Below are 21,638 nucleotides of genomic sequence, written 5' to 3' on the forward strand. Positions count from 1 at the left end.
GGATTCATATAAATTTTAGGATTATTTAGGTATATTGGTTGGGATTGCAAAATAATCCTTATCCCAACATGGCATATTTTGAGGGGGCTTTTTCCTTAGGAAGAATGGATTTGGGTGATTTATGAGATTTTTAGTTGAAAATTATCTTCTGTTGATACTAAACAGTTTTATTTCATTAATATGTGAATTTCAAGGCACACTGACTTGTTGTTATTGTTATTTCTTGTTCCCACAATACATTTTAACTTCCATGGGATTCGTCATTTTTCACTGATTTCTTTTTCTTTCCATATGGGGTCAATTCTGGGCATTATCTGTCACTTGGGTAATATCTTCTGGTCTTCAAACCTCCAAACCTCTTCCTTTCTGTTTCTCCAGGTGGCAAATCTCTACTCCCCAGTTCTCACACTGCTATTAGGGTTTACTTCCTCAGAGTAGGAGCTACCTCTTTAATGAACAGTTTCAATCTACTCTGTGTAGTCTTCACTTAATTTTCTGCTCTTCCAGGGCCTCTCAATCAGCTCTGAGGTAATTAGATGTAATTTCCCCAGACCCATGCAAATTGGCATTTGTAATAGCTCTTTGTCCTTTTTATACAATTCACATGGATTTATGTCTGTTATCTGGAATTTGTATGGTCATATTCAGAATTTAAGGATAATTGTACATTTCTGATGTATTTTATCTTTAAAATCTGTCATATTCTGAAAATACAGTAGAAAAATATTCCATTACCATTTTGCATTTACCTGGTCCTCCTTATAATTTCAAATTTTTTTCCATGATGAGTATTTTTATGTTTTTGATATATAAAGGAATATGACAATAGATTTTTGCAGTGATAATACCATCTGTTATTTTATAGTGCTCTTTATTGTCATATTTAATGTCTTGGCTTTGCATTCTGTTTATCTGCTATTTATATAACCATTTCTGATCATGTATAATCTGTATTTTCTTGATCACTCTGACCAATCTGCATTTTCAATTTTTCTTTGTTGATTTACATAACACATGTCTTGTGAACAACACAGAGCTGCACTTTGTTTCCAAACCAAATAGGAGATTTTTTAGTTTTGAAAGAATTCAGCTCACATATATTTAACATAATAACTTATATCCTTGTGAATGAACACAATAGAATATTTCCCACAAAAGAATTAAATTCTGTAATTTTCAGAAACATGGATCGAACTAAAGGGCTTTATGTCAAGTAAAATATGTCAGTCACATAAAGACAAATCCTGGATATTCTCAATTTTAAGTAAAAACTAAAGCGTTGATTTCACAGAAGTGGAGAATAGAATAATGGCTAGCAGAGCCTGGGAAAAATGTGACAGTGGGAGTTGGGGAGAGGATAGTTAATGGGTAGAGGGTGCCTTTGAAAAGGAGGAATGGCTTCTACTGTTTTGTAGGATGTAGATAACTACTGTATATTTCAAAACAGTAAAGGTAATTTTGAATGCTTCCAACATGAAGAAATCTTAAATATTTGAGATGATGAATATACTAGTTGCATATATATGTACTAATTTCATATATATGCAACATACATACATAAATATGCATAGATGTGTATATATATATATGTATATACTAATTGCAGATATATATTTGGAATGTCACATTGAACTTCATAAATATGTATAATTATTATGAATCAAACTATACATTTAAAAATACATTAAAATAGTTTTTTATACCTTTACTTTATTCCTAGTGCAATATTTTGCTAGTTTATTTTGTTAACTTTTATTGGGTTGGGGACCGCACCTCCCCGGCAAGCACAATGTCCTAAGTTTGATCCCCAGTACCTGGAAAAACAAACAAACTTTTATTTCCTTGAATACATGTATTAAATGTCATGTTTTTAGCCACACTGGGTCCAAATTATCTCCAGCCTCAGTTACCTGATCTCTCTATTTTAACTTCTGTTTTTTAATTCAGTGTTTATATAGAACCAAAAAACAAATTCCAAAAGTTTAAATCACCCCATGTCACTGCTATCTCAATTACTGTACACTGAAATGAGAATGGGACACAAAATCACGTTATACAAGGAGATTCTGTGTAATCCGGCTTTTTAGGTTGGTTTCTTATTTATTTTCGTTTCCTTTTTTGCTAACTCATTATACTGCATCAATACTGGCTCTTTTATTTTTTCCTTGAAAGGCTAAGCTCATTTGGGATTTAGAGAACTTGCTTTCCCTTATTTGGAAGTAATTCTCCTAACTCTTCAACTGGAAAGCTCCTCTTACCCATCAGGAATCAGATTGGGTGTCCCTCTCTCGACAATATCTAACCCTACCTACCTTCACAATTCTCTGCAACATAGAATGATTTATTTCCTCCAGAGTAGTAAGCAATGAACAAATAGATGAACCAACTACAAATTGTGAGGTTACAGCTGCTAAAGCATAAGCCCTAAGAGGCCAGGGTCATGTGTGTCTTACTTAGCATAATATTATATTAAACACACAGTTATTTGTGGAATGCAAAAGTAAATGTACACTATTCTTGCATCTGTGTAAAATTCATACTTAAGAGTTTGTGTTTTTTCTCGGCCATATTTTACTTTGTCCTCCTGATTCCTCCATTCACTCCAATTTGTTGGTCCTGAAGTTGTCCTATAGAGATTTGCTCCTAGCTGCAAATCCAAAAGCCATGTTTTAGCTGCCAGCTCTGCACCTCCCTGCTGCCCTCCACAGTGTTAGTTACTCTCTTCTCCTAAAGAACACAGGCTTTGCTGCCAGATACACCAGTTCAAATCCTAGCTTTCTAATTTCATAGCTGTGCGAAAGGGGAATTTATTCATATATTCTGTGTCTCAGTGTCCATATCTGTAAAGTATGACAAAGTTTGTTATGAAAATTAAATAATGAGTGGGAAGTCATTAAAGAATAACGGACACATAAGTGCCATAAAAGTGGGAATTCTCTATGCTAATAGACTCTCCTGATTCTCTTCATACTCCAGGCCAGTCCCTCTGTCTCTTCAAACCCTGTAACCCTATCTGCCTCCTTAGCATTTGCTTTTCCTCTCTCCCAAGTGCTCTCACTAATTTCATCTACTCTCTTGTTTTGAGCCACCACTTCACTGCCCCAGAGTACTTAAGTCTTAACATATCTGAATTTAAACTGTCTTCATTATCACATTGCTTTCTTAGGTACTAGAATGCGCTGAGAAACCTAAAAGTCTTCTCTGAATTTTTCTATAACATTGCTTTATATCTAATCCAGTATCTACTCTTGTCAATATTACTTCCTAAAAATGTCCAATTTCTGCTTCTGTCTAATTTCATTAGCTTCTTATCCATAGGAATGACATCCTTGAATCCACTCCTCAAAATCCCTCTTTTTTAAAATTTAATTTTATTGATACATTGTATGTATACAATATAATGACATTCATCATTGGAAATTTGCACCTTAACATAAGCTCTCTTGGTTCTTATATTTTCCCCCTTCCCCTGCCCTCCCTTCAACTCCTCCACCCCTCCCTATTTACAAAGACTTTGTTTCCATGTTTTCATTTTCTCATATTAATTCCATTCCCTTCTTTCCTTTCCCCTACCCCTCCCATTTCCTCTTCTCCTTTGTCCCTTTTCATCTTATTTCACATTATCTATTATACCTTTTAGTCCTTATTTCAGAATCCCTGTTTCACAGAACATGCTGAGTGATCTATCAAAACCAAAGAGCTCATTTATCTTTCTTGATTGGTAGTTGATTAATCAGCTTTTTGTTACCATAACGAATACCTAAAATACACAAACTTTTAAAAAATGGAGTTTTATTTTTGCACAAAGTTTTAGAGATTTCAACTCATGACTGATGCCCTACATTCTTTGGCCCTGTGGCAGCACATTATCACGGTGGGAGTGGGTAGCAGAGCTGCTGCTCACATATTGGCAGCCAGGAAACAAAAGCTAGAGTTCCACAATACCCTTTGCCTGTATTATGCCTGCCATATCCTAAAACTGCCCTCTATTCTCCAACTCTTGAAGTTGCCATCACTTCCTACTACCACTAAACTTTTAATACATAGGCTTTTAGGGGACATTTACGGCCCAAACTAACGCAGCAATGTTAGTGTTTCATCACTAAGTGATCAAGGTCAGTTGCCTTATATGGCATCCATGATCTTCCTTACAACTTCTGTTCCGTCTTTTAAACTCACTATATCAATTTTCTTTGTAGCCTAAAATACCACCTCAGCATCACTATCTCTTGTGCTGTTCTCTCAGCTTGAAATGATCACCCCAATCCCTTCCCTTCCACTTATCCTTTGCTGGATGAATTCTGTTTATAGAGCGGTGCCTCAATTCACAAGTTTAATTCATTTTATAATTCTGGAAAAAGTGGCCACATTTGTGTTCCTGCAGGAAAAATGGTGACAGTTGATTTCATCACCTAATGCAGAGTTCACAAACAAAAATAAAATTTTACCAAACACTTCTGATTGAGAACCAACATATCTGATTCACATCTGCTTTTGTTCCCAAACAAAGCATTCATGAACCAAGAGGTAACACCGTATTGAACAATTAACATAGCACTTACCAAATCCTGAAGTCTTCCTTAACTCCAATTCTCCTGGGCTAAACTGAAAACTCACTTCTGAGCTCCCTTAATCCCAAAGAAGAGTTCCCAATATTGTATGACTCTTGAGCTATTGCATTATGATATAATTTATATTCCCTTTCAGGAAATGTACGATGTATAATAGAGAAAAGGTTTTAGGTTAAAATGTTTTTATTTCAGATTGGTATAATGCTAAAGACTTTATTACAAGGTTCATTTAATAAAATCTTTAATTTGTACTACATAATGACAAATTTTGACTTTTCCCTTTTAAAACATTATTTGTTCTTTTAGTTTTTTAGGTTGATGAATAAAAATATGATTAGTCACCAACTAATCTAAAAATACAATGTTTGTTTTGTTTGAGAAGAAAACATGTATTATAATGTGGATTTAAATTTTAACTGCATTTGAGCCCTCATGCTTGGGCATTTTTATTTTGTTCTAAAAATATTCTTTGTGGTTTGTTACTAAATGCCAAGTTAAAAGACACTTTCTCAGGATGTGATTTGCAAACAGTTCTTTTCTAATATCACACTGAAGGTGTGAATATTCCTTCTTCTAGACAGACAGTCTAGGTTGGTATATTTTTACATTTTTTAACTTTTAAAAAACTTATTAAAACACCTTGATATGCTACAGAAAGAAGTTTGATAAACTGAAGACTTAAACGGATGGTTAAAATCATCAGGAATTATATTTGCAAACCTTGTATCATTCTCTTCCTTACTATTGTATTTATTAATGTGAATCTGTAATAAACAGATATTTGGAGGAAAAAATCTTCAAATTGCTGGAAGTCTTCGACTTCCTAAGCTCTATGATTTCTAATTACTTCAACTCTAGGTCAGAAATGGTGGGAAGTTTTACTTACGTGTGTTGACTCATACATATGACAATAGTAACAGAAACTGGTTTATAATTGAACAAAACACATAGTTACATTGTGGTTGGCCAAAAAAAAAAAACAAAACTCCTTCTAAAGGTGTCTGTGTCTTAATACCTAGAACTTGAAATAAGGGTAAGGGAGTTTTACAGATGTCACTGAATTAAGGATCTTGTGAAAACATAGATTATGTGGCTGGATCCAAAGTTAAGATGAGAGTCCTTACAAGAGAAAAGCAGGAGGGCCAAAGTCAAAGAAAAGGTATAATGAAGGGAGCAAGGAGTGCAACGGTGTGAAGAAGGGGCCATGTTCCGAAGAATGCAGGAAGCTTCTAGAAGCTGGGAAAGACAGAGAAGCAAATTATTCCTTGGAGCTTCCAGAAAAAGATGCAGTCCTAACATTCTGATGTTAAGACATTGACCAACCAAAGCTGTAAAGCAATAAAGTACAATTGACCCTCCGTATCTATGGACTTCACATGTGTTGATTCAACCAACATCAACTACAAATATTTTTTTTAGATTATATCTCTGCTGAACTTACATAGATGTTTTACTTGTCATTATAGTACAACAATACAGTATAAAAACATTTTCACACAGAATTTATATTATAAATTTTAAAGTATAAACAAATATCCATATAAGTTACATGCAAATACTACACTATTTAATATAAGGGCTTTGAGCCTCAATAGAGTTTGGTATTTGTGGGGCATCCTGAGATGATTGTATTTGTCTTAAGCCACTAAGTTTGTAGTTATTTGTTACTGTAGCAATAAGAAGCTAATATGTAGACACAATTTAAGTTTATTTTTATAACTTGTCAAAGAAAATTACAAAGAAAGATTTTAATCAAAATGTGAAACATCTTTCAGTATAAAAATCCTAGAATACAAATTGTTGGATGAGAAGACTCATGGATAAATGAATGATCCTGTCTTGTATTTGCATTTTGGGGGATTTTAAAAAATTAATTTTATTGCTACAATTTAAACATACATGATGATCACATTCATCAAAGATAATTTTGTCTGTACATGGTTTATCTTGATTCCTCTTTTTCTCCCAATCCCCCTCCCTTCAACCCACCCACTTACAAAAGCTTTGTTTCTATTCTTTTCCTTCTTTTCTTCTTTTTTCCCCCTTTTTCACTTCCTCTTACCCCCTCCCCTTCACTATTTCCCTTTCCTTCTGAATAGTTTCTTCCTATTTCATATTATCTATTATCCATTTTGGTCCTTATTTACCCTTTCAGTTTCTTATGCCATACAGACAGTGTGATATTTATACATATGTGTCTGATTTATTTCAGTTAAGAGTATAGTCTCAAGTTGCATCTATTTAGCTATAAATATCTCAAGTTTATCTTTCTTTATGGCTGAGTAGTACTCCATTGTATAAAAAACCCACTTCTTTTTCCATTCATCATTTGATGGGCGTTTGGGTTGTTTCCAAGATGTAGCTATTACAAACTGTGTTGTTATGAACATGGGTATGCATGTCATTATGGTATGATGCTTTTAATTCTTATGGGAAGATGCCCAATAGGGGAATAGCTGGGTCAAATGGGACATCTAATCAGAATTTTTTGAGGAATCTCCTCCACACTTATTTCCACAATGGTTGCACCAATCTGCACTCCCACCAACAGTGGAGAGGGTTCCTTTTCCCCCACAGCCTTGACAGCATTTGTTATTGATTGATTTCTTGATAATAGCCATTCTTTCTAGAGTGAGTGTTGTTTTCATTTGCATCTGTCAAATGATTAGTGATGTTGAACATTTTTTCATGTATTTATTTGTCATTTCTACTTCTTCATCGGAGAAGTGTCTACTCATTTCATGCCCACTTTGGATTGGGTCTTTAAATTGCAGGGGTGATTTTTTTCAATTCATTGTGCATTCTAGATATTACGCTTTTATCTGAGGGACTACCAGCAAAAACATTTTCCCACTGTGTGGATTGTCACTTCACTTTATGGGTGGTTTCTCTTGCAGTGCAAAAACCTTCTAATAGGATGAGATCCCAGTTGTTGAATCTTTACACTATTTCCCATGCAGTTTGGGTTTTGTTCATGAAGTCTTTGCCTACCCCTATGTCCTCAAGAGTTCTACCTGTTCTCTCTTCCAGCAGATTCAGTGTTTCTGTTTTAATATTTAGATCTTTGATCCATTTTGATTGTAGTTTAATGCATAGTGAGAGACATGAGTCAAGTTTTAATCTGTGGCATGTTGAAATCAAATTTTTCCAGCACCACTTATTAAAGAGACTGTCTTTCCTGCAGTGAACATGTTTAGCCCCTTTGTCAAAATAAAGTGGCTGAGTGCATTTAGAGTTGTTTCTGCATCTTCTAATCAGCTCCACTGGGTCTTTTTTTTTCAGTCTTATGCTGTTTCTATCACAGGAGCTCTATAGTATAATTTCAAGTTAAGGATTCTGATGTCTCCTACTTTGCCTTTGTTGTTCAAAATTGTTTTTGCTATTCTGGGCCTCTTCTGGTTCCAAATGAATTTTAGGAATATTTTCTCTAGTTCTGTGAGCTATGCTATTGATATTTTGATTAAGATTACATTAAATCTGTATAACAATTTTGGAAGCACAGCCATTTTTACTATGTTGGTTCTTCCTACTCATGAATAAGAAGTATTTTTCCATTTTCTGATATTCTCTTTATACCATCATAGTCTTTATAGATACTGCCATCTTAGAATTCCTTGAGAGATACCCTGGGATAATTAACTGTGGCATCAACTTGAATAAGAAATGCCTAGTGGATTAGTCTAGCACAGCTCTGTGTGTGTCTGGATGATTGACTCATTGAAAAGGGAGGACTTACCCTTAATGTGGGTGGTACCAACCAATAGGCACGTAGCATGTAGCATGGATGGAAAAAATGAAGTCTCTCCTTTTGCTTCTTCAGAGGAACTCTAGTCTTTGTTATCTCCTTTGTATGCTTGCCTTCAGGCTTCCAGCACAGACTCTTCAACCTTCCAATCCAGACCCTTTGGCTTCCTAATACAAACTTACCTGGGACTCTGCAGTGAGCTCCAAGCCTTCAACTTTAGCTTGTATCCTCTGGCTTTCTCACATTCAGACAGCCATTTTCCATTCTTTCACCTCTGTCTCCTCAGGCAGCCAGTGTAAGGCTACCTTATAAATCCTTATATATCATATATATTATATATAATATATTATATATACACAATATTATCTCTGTTATTCTAGGGAACCCCAACTGTTACATTCCTCTGATCATCTGCCACTGAAACCCTAAGTTCCCTTCAGAGATGCCATATAATCTGAAAGGGTCTTCATGATCCCTGTCTAAAATAAATTTTTAAAAATGTTTATAGATTTTCTTTTTCCTTTCTTCCTCTCCGTGTTTCAGTGCTCTTTCAGTTAAAAAGGCATATTTGTATGTTGGGATTAGAGGGAGGAGTATCTAGGCAGTCAGAGGGAAAATATCTCCCAAAAGAAATTTTCCTTTAGCTCTGTGTTCTCAGCTTAAAAGCATTTTGAAGCAAAACTTTAATTAAACATGTTAAAGCTTAAGTAAACATAATTTGTTCTCAATAACCAGCTATCTTTTATGGAGTATGAGAGGGTAACAGACACCAGATGAGCCCTCCTACTATGCACAACCACAAAACTATAGAGCTATTTCAGGCAATTTCTGACTTCAATGTAGCAAAAAGGAGTCAGTGTACAGTGCAGTGGCTCCACTGATCTGAAGAAGCAGAAATCAGAGTACAAATAACTGAAATTGCTTGCATCTGCAGAGGAGGGTGCTGAAAAGCAAATAGATATTTATATAGAAGGAATCTGGAAATTTCCGTGAGTTCTTGACCAAGGTTGGGCTCAGTGCATGTAAGGTGAGCTATATTGTTTTTCCAGGGAAGAGTAACTGCAGGGTTGAAAGTCAACTAGATCTACTAACAAAAGGCTAGTGTGGGGCTTATTGGAGACAGATGTAAAGACTTTGTTAAAATGACACTTGCAGCAGAAATCCCCAAAAGGCTAAATTTTAGAAGCAAGGATAATGGCCCAGAATAAGGTTTACTCTAGACTTTCATTAAAAAGCTTTAAGAAAATTATCAATAAAATCCATTGAGTAGATAAAATTTTAAGGTGGATCCCTGTAAGCAAAATAGCTTAGAGCTTCCCACAAGAAAAAAGTAATAGAATAAAACTGATAAAATGTTTAAAGAATAAGAGAAGGAGGGAGGAAGGGAGGTGGGAACAAGGGAAAGAAGATATTTTTAAAAGAATTCAGATGTACTATGTTCATCCATCAACTCTCCATGATGAATGTAATTGGTATGTTCCACAAATGTGTGCTAAAAATTAAAAAATGGAATAAATCATCAAAAAAAAGTTTGAAAAAAGTCAGCTTAGACTTACATAATTAAAAATATAATCGAAAATCTGAATAAAATTTTTAAAAGCTGTTTTAATATTAAAAAGCTAAGAGAATCTATCACTAAACATCTGTATTGCATAAATTATAAAGTTACCTGTCAGGTTTTAAAAAAATTAGACCAGGTAAAAAATATACATGTACAAGATTTCTCAAAAAGCACTGGCCATGGAAAAAATTGGAATATAAAAAGTATTATTTTTTCATTTAAAAATTTATAAGATTATTGCTTATTGAAAATAAAAAGAACATAACATAAATGTTTCATAAAATACATAAAATTTGAACAAAAGTACACTATTAACACAAAAGAAGCAGGAAAATATAAAAGAAATTTAGGGTCACAGGTGATTTTTTTGTGTGTAAAAATGAAAAGTATGAGCAAGCCAGTATGCAGCATAATTTATCAGGTACACGGTGTAAAGCAGCGGTACACTAGTAACTCTAGACTTTGATAAGGATGATACTTATAGTACTAAAACACCAAACAAAATGTAAGAAGCAAACAGAAGAAATAAAATTTCACATTAAAAATATTTGACTGATCCCCAAAATACAGAATGATAGCAGTGAACCAACAGTAAAATTAAATAACAATTGGGCTCAACCAGAAAGATGATAAATTTATACCCAATCTTATCAATAATAACTTTAAATGTTAATAAACTAATCCTTGCAATTAAATGGCAGAATTTGTCAAAATTTATACAAAAAGTAAGACTCAGTCCTATATTTTTCCAAATACCTTAAATATAAAGTCAGAGTTAGGTGTAAGAAAGGGTAAGAAAATATAGCACATTTTGGGCTTAGAAAAGTGGGCATGGGGTGGGAATGGCGGCCCAGGCCTGCAATCATAGCACCCTTGCAGGCTGAGGAGTGTTGGAAATTCAAACCCAGCTTGGGCGATTTAGCAACGATTCAGCAAAACCCACTCTCAAAATAAAAAAGGACTGGGGATGCAACTCAGGGCAAAGGCCCTGGGTTCAATCTCCCATATTGAAAAAAAGACTATATTAATATCAGACAAGTGTAACTTGGGATGTTGGGGGGAAAGTTACTACCAAGGAGAAAAAGAGATATTTTAAAACACTAGGAAGGAATATTTATCAGGAAGGTAAAATAATCCTAAATACGATCTTAGTAACAAAAATTCATACTTCATAATGTACAATTTTCAGAAATAATGAGAGAAATTGTCAAACGTGTTAATCAGAATTAAATATCTTAAAACCCTTTCTCAAATATGTATAGGAGAACCTTTTGGCAAAAATAAATATCTGGAGAATGTGAACATCATGGAACAGACTGACCTAACACAATATCTGCCAACTGCATGAGACCTATTCTTTTTACACATGAAACTTAAAAGTACAAACTTTAAATTTCTACAGTAAGTCAATAAAATTCTTCACAACAATTAAAAGCAATTACTTACATATAAACCAGTATGCAAGAATTCCCACACCATTATATGTACTAAGTGAAATAAGCCAGACATAAAGAGTACATACTGATCAATTTCTTTTGATGGAGATTTAGGACAAAAATCTGTAATAGTAGAAATCAGATCACTAATTACCTGGGGCAGGAGTGAGACTCCTGGATTGCAAGGAGGTATGAGGGATATCTTTAGGGTGATAAAAATGTTCTATATCTTGACTGAGGCCATGTTACATGATGTATATGCAATGAATCCTCCACATCAGCAAGTTTTCTATCTGTAGATTCAACCAACTACTGAATGAAAATATTCAGAGAAAAACTATGTCTTTGTTTTTGTTTTGTTTTGTTTTGTTTTTTGAGTACCGGGGATCAAACTCGGGACCTTGAGCTTGAGAGGCAGGCGCTGGAACCACTGGGCTAAATCCCCAGCCCAGAAAACTATGTCTTTACTAAATATGTACAGATTTTTTTCATGTCATCATTCCCCAAACAAGACAGTATAACAGCTATTTATATAGCACTCACATTATATTGGGTGTTTTTACTAATTTAGAGATGATTTAAAGTACACAAGAGGATATATGTAGGTTAGATGCAAACACTGCACCATTTTATATGAGGAAGTTGAGCATCTGCTGATTTTGACATCCATGGTGGTCTTGGAAGAAATCTCCCTCAGATACTGACAGGTGACTTTGTTACAATTTGTTGAAGTATATATTTAAGATGGATTAATTTTGTTAAATAAAAGTCATAACTCAATATTCTTGTAATGTAACTCAAGATTATATAATGGGAAAACTTGAGTTAAGTGGCTAAAAACAGCTGGATCAAACCATGAGCATATCTTAATGTCCCTGCACTGAATCACTGTCCAAGCTCTCTATAGTCTCTCAGGCGTTATCAAACTCACTCTTTTAAAGCACAAACTACTTAGTTTATGTATTATTTGCCTTTTAAAAACAGAGATGTCATGATAGCCCAATCCCCATGAATATTTCATGAACTTGTAGGAAATTGTGAACCACCATTTGGTAAATTCTGCTATGAACACATTTATCTAATTATATAAACAAGAGTTTATATCATAATGATCTTAAAACCTGCAGTTTCTGCTGGTAGACTACAAGTGTAGTGATATTAGCTATTGTATCTCATCATCCTTGTGATTTTAGGACTTAGAATAATGCTTGATACAAAGTGCTAAAAAATTGTATTCATTGGGTAAATTCATTATTCAGTGTAATAACCAAGTCTTCAAATTATTCTAACCCAAGTTGAAAATGTGCAGAAAGCTACCAAACACTTTTTTAAAGAAAGTTTTAGGAAAGAATGATAAAGTAGACATGATTAGAAAGCAAATGCCCACTTATCAGAAATGCCCAGGACTTTTCAAGGATCAATTATCTGTTGATAATTGTTGGCAGTAGCCACTGTGAAAACATAGTAGTAAAAAAAGTTATTATTTTATATTATTATAAATTTTTATTTTGTTTTTCTTACTAAATAAATATATACAACTTGTGAAGGAAAAATAAGATGTTATACAGGAAGCTAGAGAAAACACTTTTTAAAAGCTCAAAAACTTTTTTTACTAATCATAGAATTCTTTCCTCTATACCATATGTTGATTTCAAATATAATGACACTAACTAGTATCAATCCTCTCTTTTATACTGACTGTATCATTGTGGAAGAAATTCTTTCTCTTTCATATTTACAAGTGTAGTACATATTAGTAAGGATACTTTTGTCATCCATGTATACATATTATGGCCACAAAAATTATAGTAATTTTACTAGAAAAAGGGAAAATAAAGGCATATTTTCACTCCTCTGAAATTTACATAGATTGAATCTCAAGATTAACCTGGTTAGAGAAATAATGTGAAATTTGGGAATAACTGGTTTCATTCTATCTATATCTATATCTATATCTATATCTATATCTATATCTATATCTATACATATATGTTTAATGTGAATTATTTTTCTAACCACAAAATTTTACATTTGATCTTAGCCAAAAGGCCAAGAAGCAATGACCACAAAACTTTAAATGCTATGCCTTAAAATAATTGTGTACATTTTAAATGACTTTTTTAGAAACTATTTCAAAGAGATTTTGAAAACCTTTCTTTTTTGGACATGACAGATGCAAAGGGGACTTGCTTCCTTTTAGAATACCAAGCACAGATAGTCTCCCTCAGAAAGCAGAAAGTATTTTTGCTGCTATTCTTTCCCTCTTCAAATTCTATCCTCAACTCCACTCCTAAAACCAGACCCAGGAATGAACATAATTTTATCTGCATAATGCTAGCTACTTTGGTTCCCAAACATGCAGGAACACATTTCATCTCAATGGTAAAATAACCTCAGCCACAGTGAAGAAGCATAAATAAGTCAGAAGGCCTCTTGGAAAAACAACTGTATTTACTTGTCAGCCAAGCCATATCTAAGTTGCTCCTTTAAGTATGGCATTAACTCACCTGTTGTTTTTGCATGTTCTTTATCTAAATTACATAGTCATGATTTCTGTCTGTTGAAGTCCTTCTTGTTTTTCAAAGTCCAACTCAATGCAAATTTACTGAAAAATAAAGTCTACACAGCAGAATGAGCCAATGTGAGGACAGAATTTCAGATACAGAAGGTAAGATTGCAATTAGTGACCAGGAAAAGAAAAATTGCTTCAAAATTATAAGGGAACATGAGAAATCAATCCAGCAGCTGCTAGATGATGCAAAGAAGAATAACATAAGACTGATTGGGCTCAATGAAGAAACAGGAGAGAGTGGAGATGACATAAAAATCTCTTCACAGAAATAATGGCAGAAAACTTCCCAAGCAGGGGAAAAGAGCTTGACATACAGATAAGTGAGCCATGTAGGACTCCAAATAGCCTTGATCAAAAAAAACTCTACACATAGGCATATAATTGTTAAGATTCCAGAAACTCAACAGAAGAACAAAGTTCTACAACCAGTCAGAGAAAAGAAACAAATCACATACAAAGGAAAGCCTATCAGAATCACAGCAGACTTCTCAACACAAACCATCAAGGCAAGAAGAGCTTGGAGTGACATATTCCAAGCCCTAAAAGAAAACAGCCTCCAACCCAGATTGATGTACCCTGCAAAACTATCTTTCAAAATGGATGGAGAAAGAAGATACTTTCATGACAAAGAGCACCTTAGGAACTTCATGAATGCCAAACTAGCACTCCAAATAATTTTACTCAATAACCTAGGAACAGACATTGAGGATCACAACCACAGGAAGCAAAGCAGAATGAACCCATCTGGCATGATGAGAAATTAAATGTAAAGGGGGAGAACCCAACAAAAAGAAAAAGTTATGGCAATGACAAGTCAATATGTTTCAGTTATAACCACCAATATTAATGGTCTCAATTCACCAATCAAAAGAAATAGACTGGTAGAATGGGTCAAGAAGCAAACTCCAACAATATGCTGCATACAAGAAACACACTTAATTCAAAAGGAAACTCATAGACTGAAAGTTAAAGGGTGAAAAACAATACTCCATGTGACAGGAACCCTGAAAAAAAGCAGGAATAGCTATCCTCTTTGCAGATCAAGTAGATTTCAAACCAACACTGATTAAGAGAGATGAAGAAGGACACTACATCCTTGTAAAGGGAAGAATCCAAGAGGAAGAGATGACAATCATAAATATCTATGCACCAAACAGTAGTGCACCCAAGTGTATAAAACAAATACTAACGGACATGAAAATTCATATATGCACTACTCTATCAAATTTATAAAGTAAACATAGGTTGTTATTATAAAAAATACCCAGGGTTGCGTATTGAGATGTGAAGTATTAAAAGAGAAAATATGGGGACTAGTATGTACAATTTGGCTTTTCATTTTCTGAACTATAAAGACTACTTACATCCATGCTCATTTTCTAAATAAAAAAGTGTTAATTACAACTAGACACTTTTCTGTTCCCTAGCCTTACAAATATTATAAAAGTAAACCAATAAAATCTTGGCACACATCCTCAGTGTGAATAAACCTCATGCTCTACTGTGACTTGACAGTATCTTAGTTTTTGACTAGCTTAGAGGACTTCAAAAATTCAGTGGAACAAACATGAATTGTGGACTTGTTGAATTTGACAGAACATGGTAAGGACTGAAAATTCATACATGAATAAGTTATGAGTTGTTCTGGTTACTTTTCTCATTGCTGAGAGAAAATACCTGACATCCAGGGTTAAAGGAATCAAGGTTTATTTTGGCTTATAGTTTGTAGAAGTTTCAGTCCATGGCTGGCTCTCAGACAGGTTGGCATGGCAGAAGGGCATTACAGAGGAGAGACAGTTTATGGCAGGCAGAAGGCAGCAAAACACCACACAGCAAGCGACAATATCAGCCCTCTTTCTTTCCCTTATATTCTAACCAGGGTACTCGCCCTAGTACTCACATCCCCAGTGGGGCCCCTTTAATCCTAGCATCACACCAGGAATCAATCCCATCATCATATCCTTCATCCCAGCATCACACACTCTAGATCCAGCCACCTCTGAAAAGCCCTACTTATGACCACCTATGACTGAATGAGGCTTTGAGGGGACATCTAGATACAAGCCATTACATGAGTCCTGCCTTCAAAGAGTTTGAACAGAAACAAACAATGATCGCCTCTAAGTAGTTTTGTAAGTTAAAGTAAGGAAAATGGAAAAAGAAACATATTAAATATGATCCAGGGAGACAGGAAGGCATTCTAAGTACAAAGAAAGTTTGATCAAGGCTGTGGTCCAACTGTGTTCTCCCAAATCTTACATGTTGAAACCTAATCCTTAATGCAATAATAGTAACAAGTGGGACCTTTAAGAAATAATTAGAGTGGACCAGGGATTTAGCTCAGTGGTGCTGTTGCTGCCTCACAAGTGCAAGGTCCTGAGTTCGATCCCTGTACTGCAAACAAACAGGAAATGATTAGATCATTAGTATTCTCCACTCATGAATGGGAATAGTTATAAAAGCAGTCCATGAGAGCTAGTTTGCCCCTCCTATCATGTGAGGTCACATAGAAGATGTCATATGAGAAGAATAGGTTCTCATAGACACCAAATCTATTGACATCTTAATCTTGGAATCTCTAGATTCCAGATCTGTAAGCAGTAAATTTCTGTTGTTAAAAAGTTATCAAGGCTAAAGTTTTACTTTATTGCCACAGCCAGAACAAATGAACACAATCAAGGAGAAATGAAGAGCAGGGAGTTTGGGGAGGATGGGGAATTATGTAATGTGACTATCACATTTGTGGGTCTGAAAGTTGACCAGAGTTTAAGTGTTGGTTCCATGGTTACTTCTCTAGGGAATCTGATCAGTAGGATGGAATGGAGTCAAGGACAAGTATCTCAGGCAATTCTAATGTAGGTGGCCTGGGGCAGCTCAGAAAGGAGCCTAGCCTAACCATTGACAATAGGCACCTGAAATGAAGCTGTGACTGGGAAATTACTTGGAATTAGATGGTGAAGGGCTTTGAATGCCTCATGAAGAGACACTTGGTTGCCAACCACTGAAGGTTTTTAAAAAGAAATATTGAGATTAAATTTTCAAATCTAACCTTGATAGCAGTGAAAGTGATAAATTGCAGAGAGCCTAAAGACATACAAGAAACACACGCAGACATCTCTGCAGTGGGATGATTGGAAACTTGCAATGGCATTGAGGATGGAACAAATAAGAGATAGGGGTGCCAATAGGAATTTGAACATGTATGGTCCTGGGGACCCAAAGTCTACACACTGCCAGGGTATTTCTAAGGTCGACAACCAGACCTGTTGCTCTAAGACCATGCCTTCAGATGGCTTGTTTTAGTAGCCCACAATCACCTTGCTTCAAGCTACATCTTTATCTAATTATTTCTTCATTTTTCAAATTATATACCCTGGTTTATTGTAATAGAATTCTTTAACCCCCATATAGGTTCTTTTATCATTTGGATATATTCAACTAAGTTACTCATGGCCTGACTTCTGCATTCCTGTTGTATTTATTTAAATACACTATTATTGTCATTCCATTCAAACCCATGTTCTTCTCTTGTTGTTACCTAAATCTGCAGCTATAATTCCAAATGATATAAGTAATTTAGTAAAAGATTTGATACATTCCTAAGGAATAGATAGAGAGCAGATACCATTTGTCTTTCCCATGTATGGGAACATTGATGAACACATGGAAGAGAAACACCTCAACTTTCAATAGATTATGCTGGGGATTTCATCATAGGAGCCCTTTCAATTATCCTGATATCACATGCTCAAGGCCTCACAATGAGACCATTTTTAATTTTTAAGGGAAGATAGGTGAATATTAACAGATGCAAATGGCAGTATGAATTGATTTCAGACTATTTTAAAGATTATAAATTAAAAAGAAACTCAAGATAATTTCTTAAAATTTACTGGCTTTATTGATTAAAATATTAAAAAGGAATTTCAGTTTTCAGTTTTATCTAATTCTCATGCCCATAAACTTTGAGAATAGATAATCCTGCAATTAAAAGTAAAATATAGGGGCAATTTTTAGTCCAATTTCTGTCACTTAAATGCTTCAGAAGAAATAGCCAGCATCACTCCACTCTTTCACCCTGAAGTAAAAGAGAATTTATATTTATGGGATGATTTCAGGCATAGTGTGTCTCAAAACGTAATGCAAAGTAATAAGTAAAAATTATACCTAATTTGGACAAAAATAATCATATTTCTCCTAAAAAGAGCAATGATAGGAACATTTTTTCCCTGAAGGATTTTGCATTTTGTGAGCTCAAACTATTGGTTCTTAACCCAATAAATTTATCCTTTTACAGGAAATTAAGACTTAACATTTCACAACTTTTGTTCATTCAAAGAAATATTGCACTTGGTAACTTGTTTTAATTTGCATGATACATGAACATATTCATTACACAAACATTTCATACTATCCATTAATATAGAAGATGGGATCAAAATGTATGGTAAATATTTAAAAATTTTAAAAGATATATTGCATTAATACCCCTCAAGATACTTCCCTTTACTTCAAAACACTTGCTCCATCATTCCTGCCACTTTCTAAAGCAGTTCTGAAAGTTTTGTTTTGTGAATGCCTTTAGGAGGTATGATCAAAAATATGGTAAATATTACTGCCATGTACCATCCAACAAAAGGAGTGACAGATTCTTAAAAACAATATGGTGTAGAGCTATGGCCCCACATTTTAAGACGTCCAGGCCCACACCACCACAGAGGGACTGCTTTGATCTCATCTGAGCACAGATACAAATATCACAGATATAGTGAGGCTCAGCTGGCCCCAGCAGCTGGAAAGAAGCTCCCTGCCTCCATCCCAGGCTCCTAGGGCAGTGAAGCTCAGCCAGTCCCAGCACCTGGAAGGAAGCTCCCCACCTCCATCCCAGGCTCCTAGGGCAGTGAAGCTCAGCTGGTCCCAGAATCCAGAAGGAAGCTCCACTGCCCCCATCCCAAGCTCCTAGGACAGAGAAGCTGAGCCGGTCCCAGCACCCAGAAGGAAGCTCCCCCACCTCCATCCCAAGCTCCTAGGGCAGAGAAGGTGAGCCGCATGGGCACCAGAAGCACCCCCCACATGCGTGGAAATGAGAAGACACATAAACAAGCCTCAAAAACAGACTTCTGGATCACCTACAGCAACCCCAAAGGGAAATGAGATGGAACAATCTGATACTCAACCACCTGGACTCTCTGAACTGGCAACAAAAGAGGATCTGGGAAAAATAAAATCAGAAATAATTACTCAGATAACAGCAAAGATTTTGCTCATGGTGCAAGACATAATTAATAAATCTAGAGAGGACACAGATAAAAAAATAGAGGATCTGAGGAACATGATGGAATCCCAACATAGGAAACAAATGGAGTCCATAAAACAGATGCAAACAGATTTCCAAGAGATTAAAAACTCCATCCAAAGTCTGTGCAGCAGAATGAACCAATGGGAGAATAGAATTTCACTTATAGAAGATAAGATTGCAATTAGTGACCAGGAAAATAAAAATTGCTTTAAAATTGTAAGGGACCATGAGAAATCAATCCAGCAGCTGTTAGATGATTCAAAGAAGAATAACATAAGACTGACTGGCATCAATGAAGAAAGAGGAGAGAGTGCAGATGACATTAAAAAAAACTCTTCACAGAAGTGATGGCAGAAAACTTTCCAAGGAGGGGAAAAGAACTTGACATACAGATAAGTGAGTCATATAGGACTCCAGCTAGCCTTAATCAAAAAAAACTACACATAGGCATATAATAGTTAGGCTTCCAGAAATCCAACAGAATAATAAAATTCTACAAACAGTGAGAGAAAGAAACAAATCACATACAAAGGAAAGCCCATCAGAATCACAGCAGACTTCTCAATGCAAACCCTCAAGGCAAGAAGAGCTTGGAGTGATGTATTTCAAGCCCTAAAGGAAAACAGCCTCCAACCCAGGCTGATGTACCCTGCAAAACTATCTTTCAAAATTGATGGAGAAATAAGATACTTTCATGATAAAGAGCACCTCAGGAACTTCATGAATACCAAACCAGCACTCCAAAGCATTTTAGACAATACCCTAGGAAAAGACAATGAGGATCACAACCCCAGGAAACCCAGCAGAATGAATCCATTGGGAGTGACAAATTAAAGACAAAGGGGGAGAATCCAACAAAAAGAAAAAGTCATGACAAGGCTTTTAAAACTTTTGACTTCATCTCCCTAAAGAGTGTATAATTCAATCTTATTATTGTACTGATTAGTATTTTTCTGATTCTAGAGTTGCACACCATTCCTTGTGCTATACTGGCTATTTATCATCTTCCTATGTCTACATTTTAATTGGGTTGTCTATTAATGAGCTCTAAGAATTCTTTATATATTCTGCTCATAGGTTATATGCATTGCAAACATGGGCTGTTGAAGGACTAATTTTCATTTTAATGATGTCATTTAAAGTTCTAAATTTTGATGGAATCTCATTTATCAATTTTTTCTTTTATACATCATATTTTTTGTATCCTAGGTAGTTCTTGCCTACCCTGAATTCATAAATATTTTCCCTTATAATTTCTTCTTAAAGTTTTAGACTTTTAGGCTTTCTTATTTAGGTTCATAGATCCCTTCAAGTTATTTTCATGTATGGAAAAAAAGGGTTGAGGTTAATTTTTTATATACGGATACCAGGTGCTCTAGTGCCGTTTGCTGAAGACACTATCTCTTCCTCAGCTCTTGAATTGAGTTTATATTCTATAAAATGCTAATGTTAAACAATCTTTCAAAACTCAGTGGACTATATATGTGTGACTCTATTTCTAGATTCTCTGTTTTATTCCAATGATCTATATATCTTTCCTTACACCAACACTGCCTTGATTACTGTAGCTTTAGAAGAAGTCTTAAAATTGGGTGCTAAACATCTTCCAACACTGTTTTTGTTTTTGTTTTTGGCTTTTCTGGGTCCTTTGTACTCCTACATAACTTTTAAATTTCAATATCCAGTTCTTCATTTATAGCAAGTATACACAGACATGAAGTTTTATATATACCTTTTGTTTTCTAATCCTGCTAAATTCAAGTACAAGTTCTAGGGGCTCCTAGAGATTTCTTAGTATTTTCTCTGTAGATGATCATTTCATCTACATATAAAGATTTTGCTTCTGCTGTGCCAATCCTATCCCAGTTGTGTCATTTTATTGCCAGACTATTTTGGTTTAGACCTATGTTTCAAAGTCTGCTGGACAGATGAAAAGTAGGCATATCTGCCCTTGTTCCCCACTTTAGGGAGAAAGCATTGTATCATCTCCATTCATAGAAGGAGTTTTTGTTGGAAGTATGGAGTACATGTCTTTGATCTGTTGAGAAGGTTCTGCTCTGCTTCTAGTCTCCTGATAGCTTTTACCATGAACAGCTGTAGAATTTAATCCAATACTTTTTCTCCAACTAGTGACAGGATCATATGGCTTTCTCCTTTCCTGTTAAAATGATTGCTTTTTGGGGTGGATCTTCCAATGCTGAACCAACACTGCCATCCCTGTAATAAAACCAATTTCTGCATACTGCCAGATCTGACTTCTAAGAGTTTGTTTTGTTAAACAAATTTCTATCTATGTTCATACTTTTTTCTTCTACTATCTTTATCCGGTTTTAGGATTAGCAGAAAAAAACATGGTGCAACCCCTATTCGCCAGATCTGGCATCATGTGACTCCTGGTTCTTTCTCAAGGCCAAAATGTTTATCAAAAGTAAATGTTTTGAGTCAATTCAGGAC

The sequence above is a fragment of the Heterocephalus glaber genome, unplaced genomic scaffold (genome assembly GCF_053883595.1).
Source record: "Heterocephalus glaber isolate CG9 unplaced genomic scaffold, H.glaber_assembly_v1.0 deba00001553, whole genome shotgun sequence".
Taxonomy (NCBI): Eukaryota; Metazoa; Chordata; class Mammalia; order Rodentia; family Bathyergidae; genus Heterocephalus; species Heterocephalus glaber.